Below are 9,995 nucleotides of genomic sequence, written 5' to 3' on the forward strand. Positions count from 1 at the left end.
GTGGCGTGCAGGAGGCAGCCCATCAATGATTCTCTCTCATCATTGATATTTCTATCTCTCCTTCTCCCTTCTTCTCTGAAATCAATATATATATGTTTAAAGTGTAGGAATTCCACAGGAGTAAAACAAAAGGTGCATCCTAGTTTGACAGAACATTCTTTATATTCTAGTTAGCTTAGCAGAGACCAATTTAGGGTGTAGAAGTCATAAAACTATAAGTAAATTGTTTCACTAGTACTGGATATGAGCCTATAAAGTTTATAAAAAACACAAACTATGTCAAGGTTTTTGTTGTTTTTCTTAGGAGTTTGACTAACACTTTTTTTTAATTCAAGCGCTCAAAAATCATCTTTTTAAACTAATGTTGGGATGTAAGCATGTGAGAATATCTTCTCTTTTGATTGTAGACTTCTTGGGACATTTGACTAACATATGCGACCAATAATTTTGTTTGTGCACACTTGTGCTTACAGTATGTGTATGCACACATGCACATGTGTGTGAGTGTGTGTACTGATATATGTAGGAGAGGGCCTAAGAACAGGTTTATTATTAAGTATCGAGAGAATAAAGTGGAGTAGGAATGGGATTGTATGTATGAATTAGAGAAAACTATATGATTAGATTCCAAACACAAATAAGAGACAGAACGTGAAAACAGATAACTCTTTGGGTCTGTTTTACCCAAAAGAATTTCTCATTGTTGGGAAACGCGAAGTTGTCCCCTGAGAGACTAACCAGGACCACTGGCCTCCATTCGGCTTTGGGAGGAGAGCCAGCTTTGCCTCGAAGCCGACGAGAAGAGTTTAGAACGGCAGCCAACTGTAGCACTGATCATTGCTTACATGAAGAAGCCTCCACCTGGGACTGGAATAGACGATCCACCCAACTCTGACCTCCCTTTCAGCTGTAAATGGAAACAATTTCTATTCTCTACTACATGGGATAATGACACTCTCTCTGGCTAATGGTTTAAATATTAAGGAAAACATTAGGCAAAAATCTCAAAATCATCAATTTGGGAATGATGTAAAGATAAAAATAATCCCCTTAGGAAGTATTCAATTAGCAAAGAGGTATTCCTCTGGCACGCAGACCTAGTGAAAAATCTTGGTGCTCTTTTGCCTTAAGGCAGATTCGCAAATAATTATACACTATTTTAAATACCCCTGTTGTTCTTTCTCTCTCTGGAAGGTCTAAAGAAGTCAACTCACAATTTGCCTTCCTAGTGGTTCTCCATGACACACACCTCACGTCTTTGGACAAATGACTGGACAACAAGATAGGTCTTAGACAAAGCATTATTAGTTTCCTGAATTTTAACCCTAAATGCACTCTTTATTTTCTCTGATCATGGAGGTATCAGAGAGAACCCTTGAATAAACTCTAGAAATCCCATCTAGTCTTGAAGGTTGACAAAAGATACCTCATGTCTTACATCAAAATTTATAAAAGGAACCCAGAAAGATTTAGAGGTTACATCAAAAAGTTTGTGAACACTAACATTTGTAGCAATCTACTAGTGTGTTGAAGGAAACCCCTGGAGGGAACTACACCTCCTTCATGAAAAACTTTCAGTTTTTTCTGGAAGCTGTATTCTAGAGACCTCTTGAAGAAGCAAGACACACTCAAGATCTAATCATTCTACAAGGCTACTGGGTAAAAAGTGACACCTTTCATCTTTACAGATTTCAGATATACTTGCATCCTTCAAATTACCCAAGCACTTCCTTTTCCCTATGGAAAGATGACCATTTTGTCTTCCTTTCCTTTCCCGCTTTTAATTTAAAAAGTTTGTGTGTGGCCCTGGCCAGTGTGTCTCAGTGGCTGGAGTGTCAGCCACATGCACATAAGGATCGATTCCTGGTCAAGGGCATTTACCTGGTTGCAGGTTCGATCCCCAGGCCCCGGTTTAGGGCATGTGTGGGAGGCAACCAATTGATGTGTCTCTCTTACATTAATGTTTCTCTCTCCTCCTCCTCACTTTTTCTTCCCCTCCTCCCGCCCTTCCACTCTCTTTAAAAATCAATGGAAAAAATACCCTTTGGTGAGGATTAACAGCAACAAAAATTTTGTGTGAGTGTGTGTGCACGCGCGTGCTAGAATATGGAACATCATGAGGTTGTCCCCTCTTTTGTCTCCAGGCATGGGATCAGAAATGTCATCCTGGAGAAAGAGAACTCTACACATCAAAGTTGATCCAGTACTCTGTGCTTTCAAAGACTCATTAAACTGAGTTGCAAACACTTTGGTTAAGCTAAAACACATTTCTGAAAACACGTGTATTAAATAGCTGATGGATTTAGAAAGTATGTGTCAATAAAGCAATAAATAGAGTTGATGGTATGATCAGTGAATTCTTGATTCTTTGATATCATGAAATTTATGGGCAGTGGAAAAGGCACAAACACACAGCAACCTAAACTTGAATCCTTACTACTCGAGCATACCTCATGACCAAGCAATTCTGCTTCTGGGAAAATATCCAAAAGAAACCCAAAGCACTAATTTGAAAGCATACATGCACTCCTATGTTCATTACAGTATAATTTACACCCGAAGCAGCCTAAGTGCCCATCAGTTGATGAGTGGGTGGAAAAACAAACTGTGGTACACTTACACAATGGAATACTACTCAGCCATAAAAAGAAGGAAATCCTACCCTTCATGACAGCATGGATGGACCTGGAGAGCATTATGCTAATGAAATAAGCCATGTGATTTCACTCACATATGGAATCTAATGAACAAAAGGAACTAAGAGGCAAAACAGAGACAGACTCATAGAGAGCAGGCTAACAGCTATCGGGGGACATAGGTTTGGGGGGTGGGGAAGGTGGACAGATTGAGAAAAACAACAACAACAACAACAACAAAAACAGATCAAAACATCATGGGCACAGACTATAGTGTGGTGATTGCGTGGGGGGATGGGGGGGCATGGGTGGAGAAGGATAAAGGGAATAATGGTGATGGAACAATACTTTACTTGGGGTGGTGAACACACAATACAATGTGCAGATGATGTGTTGTGGAATTGTGCACCTGAAACCGGTATAATTTAGTTAACCAGTGTAATTTCAATACATGAAATAAAAAGGAAAACCTCAAATTGAAATGCAAAACAGTATTTTTTCACAATCTTAATAATGTGTGTCAGGTTTCATGCTTTTGTTCTATGTGGGTACCTTTCTCCCATCAGAAGACGATTGCTTTCTAGTATAAATACTCAAGGACAAGAGCTAGGCCATTCTCTAAAACCTGCTGCCTTGGAGAGTTTATCACCAAGAACAATGCTGTCTCCACTACCATTCTTTGCTCTGCAGAATTGGGCTGGAAGTAAAAAGACTGATTTGAATTCTCCTTTGGTCTTAAATTGCCTTCATGTAGCCCCAGACATGTTAGTTTTGGGTTATAAATATCTATAACTATCTGTATCTATATATATCTATATCTATATCTATATCCATATCCATATCCATATCCATATCCATATCCATATCCATATCCATATCCATATCTATATCATCTTTCTATCCATATAATACTTTCATTCCTCTCAGTGCTGTTGGGACTAGGAATTTTAAACTCATGACTTTTGTACCTGTATTTTCAGTCATTTCAATTAGTGTTGGTGGCTTAGTGAACTGGATCAAAATAATGAAATCCAAAGTAATAAATGGGCCCTGTGCAAACTTGACATGTTATCAGATGAGGAACACATAGGGACCTAGTAACCCCTCAGAGTCATGCTTATCACTATTTTATTGATGGATTAATGCCATTTATATTAGAGAACTCTTGTGGTAAGAACCTACCAAATAATATAGTCTATATACTACTCAAGAATTCCTCCTGTATATATGAATGTAATTGCTTTATAGGTAAAGAAACGTATTAAGAGTGATGCCAGCAAAATGATAGAGTAAGGACCTCCATATTATTCTCCTCTATAAAAACAATGAGGAAATTGGCAAAAATAGTCCAAATCAACTTTTTTTTTTTTTAACTGTAGACATTAATCAGAGCAGTAACCTGGGGAGCATTTCTTCAAGATAAAAATGGCCAACTCTTGGTAAGAACTGTGTTTCATTTCTCTCTCGCTAGCTCCACAGTAGCCTTGAAAACTAATAGCCTGCAATCACAGTGAAAGCCGGCAGACTGGAGAGGGGAAAATGAAGTTAGAGACATTTGAAAGCTTCATTGCCAGAGAATTGTCATTATTTGACCTATCTGGTGATTCCCTGTAAAACCCAATTACAAGGCTGACTTTACTTTATATGACTCAGAGCTCATGGAATCATATATGAAAAGCCTTTTCCCAAGGAACTTATTTTTAATATCTTTTTAAATGATTTTTTTTTTGAGAAAGAGAGAGGAAGGAGAAAGAGAGAGAAACATCAATGTGAAAAACATTGATCAGTTGCCTCACACACACACCCAGACCAGAGATCGAACCTGCAACTTGAGTATGTGCCCTGATAAGAAATCGAACTGGCAACCCTTTGGTGCACTGGACCATGTTCAACCAACTGAGCCACACTGGCCAGGGTCCAGGGGAATTTGTTTTAAAAAATTAGAAGAGACTGTTTAACTTTGTTGCTGTCTGAAGCAATAGCTAACAGTTGGGGCAAACCATAAACCTAGCAAAAATCTTGAAAGAAAAAACTGGGGAGTGCGATGTCCATAGGGCCTTTGGAAAATTCCAAAATATTTGTCAGAATACAGAAGACCAGGTGCATGCATAGAGCTGTGCACATGCCCAGGAAGAACCTGGCAAGGCTGCACGTTTTCTTCCCTGGCAGACTGGAGGCGCTGTGCCAGCAAGAGGTGAAGGAGAAGGCAGAGCCACACGTTGCCGGAGCACTGGAGACATGCCCCTCACATCCAGAAACACTTGGCAAAGACTGGGACTTGTTGGTTTCGGGTGTTTCAAAAAATCTCTGTGAAATCATTAACTAGCCACTAAGCAACTCTCAAAAGCTTCAGTGACTATATACAATTTTAAAGAACGAGAACAAAAAATTTAGCAAGCAAACCAACAACTGCTACTATAAACAGCAGTAACATCAAGCTGTAGGGAGGGGGAAAATCTGATTTTCAGAGTTGTTACATTGTATTATATAAAGTGTCAGTTTTCAACCAAAAATTGTGAGACATGCATAGAAGCAAAGTGTGACTCATATGTAGGAAAAAAACCCACACAATCTAAAGAAACTTTCCCTTAGGAAGCTCAGGTTTTGGACTTAATAGAAACAGACTTTAAATGAGCTATTTTAGATATGTCTAAACATATAATGGAAACCATGTCTAAATAACTAAAAAAAGGAGAGGAATAATGTCTCACTAAATAGAGAATATCAGTAAAGAAATATAAATGACAAAAAAGAAATTTATAAAAATTGAGTTGAAAAGTACAAAAATTGAAATGAAAATTTTATTAGAGGAGCTCAACAGCAGATCTGAGCAGGTGGAAGAAAAATATCAGCAAATGTGAAGATAGATATATTGAAGTTATCACATTTGAGGAACAGAAAAAAAAGGAAGAAATTTTAACAGAGCAAGAAATAGGTATGAGATGTAAGTGGCCAAGAAGCATATACAAATATGCTCAATGGTCATTAGGGAAATATAACTCGTAACACAATGCAATAACATTTTACACCCACTAGGATGGCTATTAAAATTTTAAAAAGGACCATAAGCTTTGCAAGGATTTCTAGAAATTGAAACCTGCATAGTGAGAATTTTATATTGTGCAGCTGCTGTGGAAAACTGACAATTCTTCAAGTTAAACATGAAATTATCTTATGACTGAGCAGTCATGTTCATTGGTATACATCTAAGAGACATGAAAACAAATATCTACATAAAATCTTATACATTTATGTTCATCATAGCATTATCAGTAATGGCCCCAAAGTGGAAATAATCCAAATATCAACTGATTAATACACAAACAAAATATGGGATTGCCATACAATGAAACATTATTCAGCCATAAAAAGGAATAAAATACCAATATATATTACCTTGTGGATGAACTTTAAAAACATTACACTAAGTGAAAGAGAAAGACTTAAAAGACTACATATAACTTGATTCCATTTACATGAAATGTCTGGAATAGGTAAATTCATAGAGATAGAATGTAAATTAGTGGTTTCTAAGGACTGGTGGGAGGGAGAAATGGGATACAGTATAAATAGGTACAGGGTTTCTTTTGGGTATAATTAAAATATTCTGAAATTACATAATAGTGATGGTTGAATTATCTTATAAATATACAAAAAAATCACTGAATTAATATGGATGGTGAATTATATCTCCCCCAATAGAGAGATATTATAAGGTCAAATATTCTTCGCTGAATTTACATTTTTTTAAAAAAATATGGAATTATTTAATGTTTGTTACGTACCTATAGCATATAGGCACTTTATATATTACCTCATTTATACCTCAAAATATCCCCTAATACCTTATTTAAAACAGAAAATCTCAGGTTCTGTGTGGTGAGCCGGCACGGCCACGGCATACTCAGCCCCAGGGCGCCTTATGTGCCACGCCAGCTCAGCCAGGTTCAGTGACCCTGAGAGAGGGCAGTGAAGGATGGAGAAAAGACAGAGAAGAGAAGAAAGCTGGGTCTGGGTGGGATGCTGCTCCTGGTGGAGAGACAGCACCATAGACTACAAGCGGTGTCTTTATTTTATAGCCAGATTCCAAGAGGCAAAGTAAGGGCGTGGTCAAGATTTTTACAACATTCTTGTGAGTTTCGATCCTACTCAACTACATGCACCTGAGCTCTATCAAGCCCACATCACTCAGGCACGTGGGTCCACGTGTTCGGACCATAGGTTCAAGCTTACAACTATAGCTGTTGGCTATAATTGTGCTGAGAGGGCCCTGCCCTCCAAGCTGGGACTTGCACGTGGCCATGGGAGGACTGTGCCCTCTCATTAGTCTGAGGCTTGAATCTGTCCAAACACTGTAGCCGCACTCCATAGTTCTGCCCTAGACCTGCATTCAGAATCTGAATTCTAATGACACTTTCTACGTCCCATGATCCTTATGCCTTTTATGTTTAAGAAACAAATGAGGTTGTCATGAAAGATTCCTACAAATGTAATGAATGTGAGTCACCAAATATCAGTTTTCCTTGGCAGAGGTGATACCAGCTACATGTACTCCAATCAGGGCTAAATAATGCATTCTTCTTCTAACTTGACTTTTCCCTCCTCCAGCCTCTCTAAGTATCACTCTCTTTGAGTAAATGTGGGGGGAAGACAAGTTTGATCAGGTCTATTGAAGAGTCAACAACACACGGGACCCTGTGCTAATGCTGTTCTCACTCACTCCGCAGAGTCGCCATCGTTTTACTGGACATGCCCAGTCCCTTTATTCCCAAACATGGCTGTCTCAAGGCTGCAGGTGCAGGCCCCTTTGCTGAGAGTGTGAAGGTAATGGAGGGAAATTCATCACAGCACTTCAGAGCATGTAACTTGCAATTGACGTATTAGATATGTCTACTCTTCAGAGTTTGTAAGCTGCCACCTCTATAGAGCATTTCCCACCAGGGAGCTCTTTTTTCTTCTCATTGGATTTCTCCTTAAAAATCCATAATTCTTGCTTTATTTTTTAGGGCAAGTCTAATCTTTTTCTCCTCTTATCCACTTCCTGAAGGCTCTTTATCCACACCCAAGTGGCTCATTAATGTGTTTTCATGTACAGAAATGTACTATAGCAGATTTTAAGAGTTAGATGGGACTGGTTGTGGTTTTGCATAAATCTTTCCCACCATACCCTTAATGGATTTATCTTGTCAGCGTAGTAATGCCCTCTACCTGGGGACCTAAAACCATGAAAACAGAGTGTGACTGAAGAGTTCAAAAAAGCAAAACTTTAAGAGAAGTCAGACATCACTTATGCTGAGCAGAGCAAGGGCCAGGGCTTTGGACATAGGTTGTGAGCCAAGCAGTGCTGCTAAAGTACCGCTTCCTGGCGTAGAAATGGGCTAAGCTTAGATTTGTGGTTGATCTGGACACACACAGAATTTTCATTTTGTTTTTGCTTCCTCTTTTGATCCTTTTAATAAGCATTTTTTCCTTATTTATTTTTCAAATAAGTAATCTGACAAAAAGAACAAGTTACCAATCATAGATCACAGCCCCAAAGGTCTACTAAAATTGGAGCAAGTCTAAAGTCATTTATCAAATAATTCTTATATAAAACTTTTAAAACTATTTTCTTATGCTAGACTCCCAAGAATGAAAAACATTGTTCTGTTTACCACAGTTACAAACAATAAGTCTTCCTTTCTTCTTCCTTCTCTCTCTTTCTTCCACCCTTCCTCTTCTCCTCCTCCTCCTCCTCCTCCTCCTGCTCCTCCTCCTCCTTCTTCTCCTATCATTCTTTCCCTTTTAAAAAAATGCAATATGTGAAGATTGGTACCTCTTTTAATTTATGTTCTTTTGATAATTTTACTCTAGTTATTCTATTTATATATTTACTAATTTAATTTCCTTTTTGTCAACTAATTATACCTACCTTATTCCCATTTTATTTCCATTTTCCACATTAATTATGCCAAATCATTACAAATTATATCCCAATTTCAAATGTTGACATTTAGAAATTTTTCTTTAGTAAATATTTAGTTGTCCCCCATTAAATACACATTGGGTAATGGTAGCAGGCACCGTTGGCGCTCTGACCAGGTCCTCTCCAATCCCTGTCACCGTTTTTGTGTGGCCTCCTCTAGCTCCCATGTGCTTTTGCTCTCGGTGAAGTCCATTATCACTCTTATTGTTGGGACAACCTTCAGGCTACGGGAGCCTCCTTGATTGAACATGTAGAGAACCTGAGACATTAGGGAGTTTATGCTTCCACCAGGGGTGACCTTAATCTCCGTTGAGAACCAGGATATGAGGATGGAAGTTCCACTCCCCTTGTTTCAGGCTGGGAGAAACTCTGGATTCCCATCTCCCCTGTAGAGTTCAGCTGAAGCCTTTTTTCCTGCGAGACATTTCGCCCCAGATCACACCTGGCTGGAGTTTTCCCTTTTCTGACTCAGTTTCCCCCACTCCCTAACTGATCCTCCCTGAGAGTGCACACGCATCTCCAGGGCCCCGGCCATCTGCCCTCTAAGAGTGCTGCTTCGCTGTGGAAAAAGGAGAGATAGAATGCTTTGGGAAGAGGTAAGTTGTGGAAAATCAAACCACAAAAGCTACAAAGAATCCTTACATAACCTCTGTAATTTCTCAGATATGAGAGCTAATATGCACCAAGACAGAGTGTGTGGCTTTGCCCACAATCACACAGCCTGGACTAGTACAAATACCTTACCTGGGCACTCACATATGGCATGATCTGGAGCTGCACTGCTGCAAAGGCAGACCTGCTGCTTCTGCCTTCATGATCTATGGCATTTATCTGAATTCTCTGTTTCCCACCTTGGCTATCAAACTACTTTAATGGCTAATCTGATTATTAAATGAAATAATACATACTAAAAGATTAGAAAAGTTACTAATATGCTGTAATCGATACTGGGGGGAAAAACTACTTAATTCAATATTTTAATATCATGTAAACCTAAGCTAATTAGTTAAAAATGTTATTGCAACTTATTTCATAAAGAACTTAGTCATAGCTTTCTTTTATTCTTACAAAATCTTTATATTTCAGAAGAGGAAGTTGATACTTCAAATAGAATTGTGGATATTTTGCAACCTCATATAATTATCTTTCCCCCATATCTCTCATTTTCTATATGATATCAAACCACAAAGAACTGCCATTTGACCCAAATGATCCCACTTCTAGGAATATATCCTAAGAAACCCGAAATGGCAATCAGAAAGAATGTATGCACCCCTATGGTCATAGCAGCACATTTTACAATAGCTAAGATCTGGAAACAGCCCAAGTGCCCATCAGTGGATGAGTGGATTAAAAGGCTGGGTACATTTATACCATGGAATACGATGCAGCAG

At 38.6% G+C, this 9,995-nt stretch overlaps 1 long non-coding RNA gene across 1 annotated transcript in view; it reads right to left on the minus strand.

The window, feature by feature from the left end:
• Positions 1-9,995, minus strand: part of LOC107181595 — a 21,908-nt gene that overhangs the window by 7,488 nt on the left and 4,425 nt on the right. Inside the window, exon 2 of the long non-coding RNA XR_001512254.1 lies at positions 745-746. This is a non-coding gene — a long non-coding RNA (uncharacterized LOC107181595). The remainder of the gene's footprint in view (positions 1-744; positions 747-9,995) is intronic.

This window comes from Myotis davidii, unplaced genomic scaffold (assembly GCF_000327345.1).
Source record: "Myotis davidii unplaced genomic scaffold, ASM32734v1 scaffold112, whole genome shotgun sequence".
In the NCBI taxonomy this organism is placed as follows: domain Eukaryota; kingdom Metazoa; phylum Chordata; class Mammalia; order Chiroptera; family Vespertilionidae; genus Myotis; species Myotis davidii.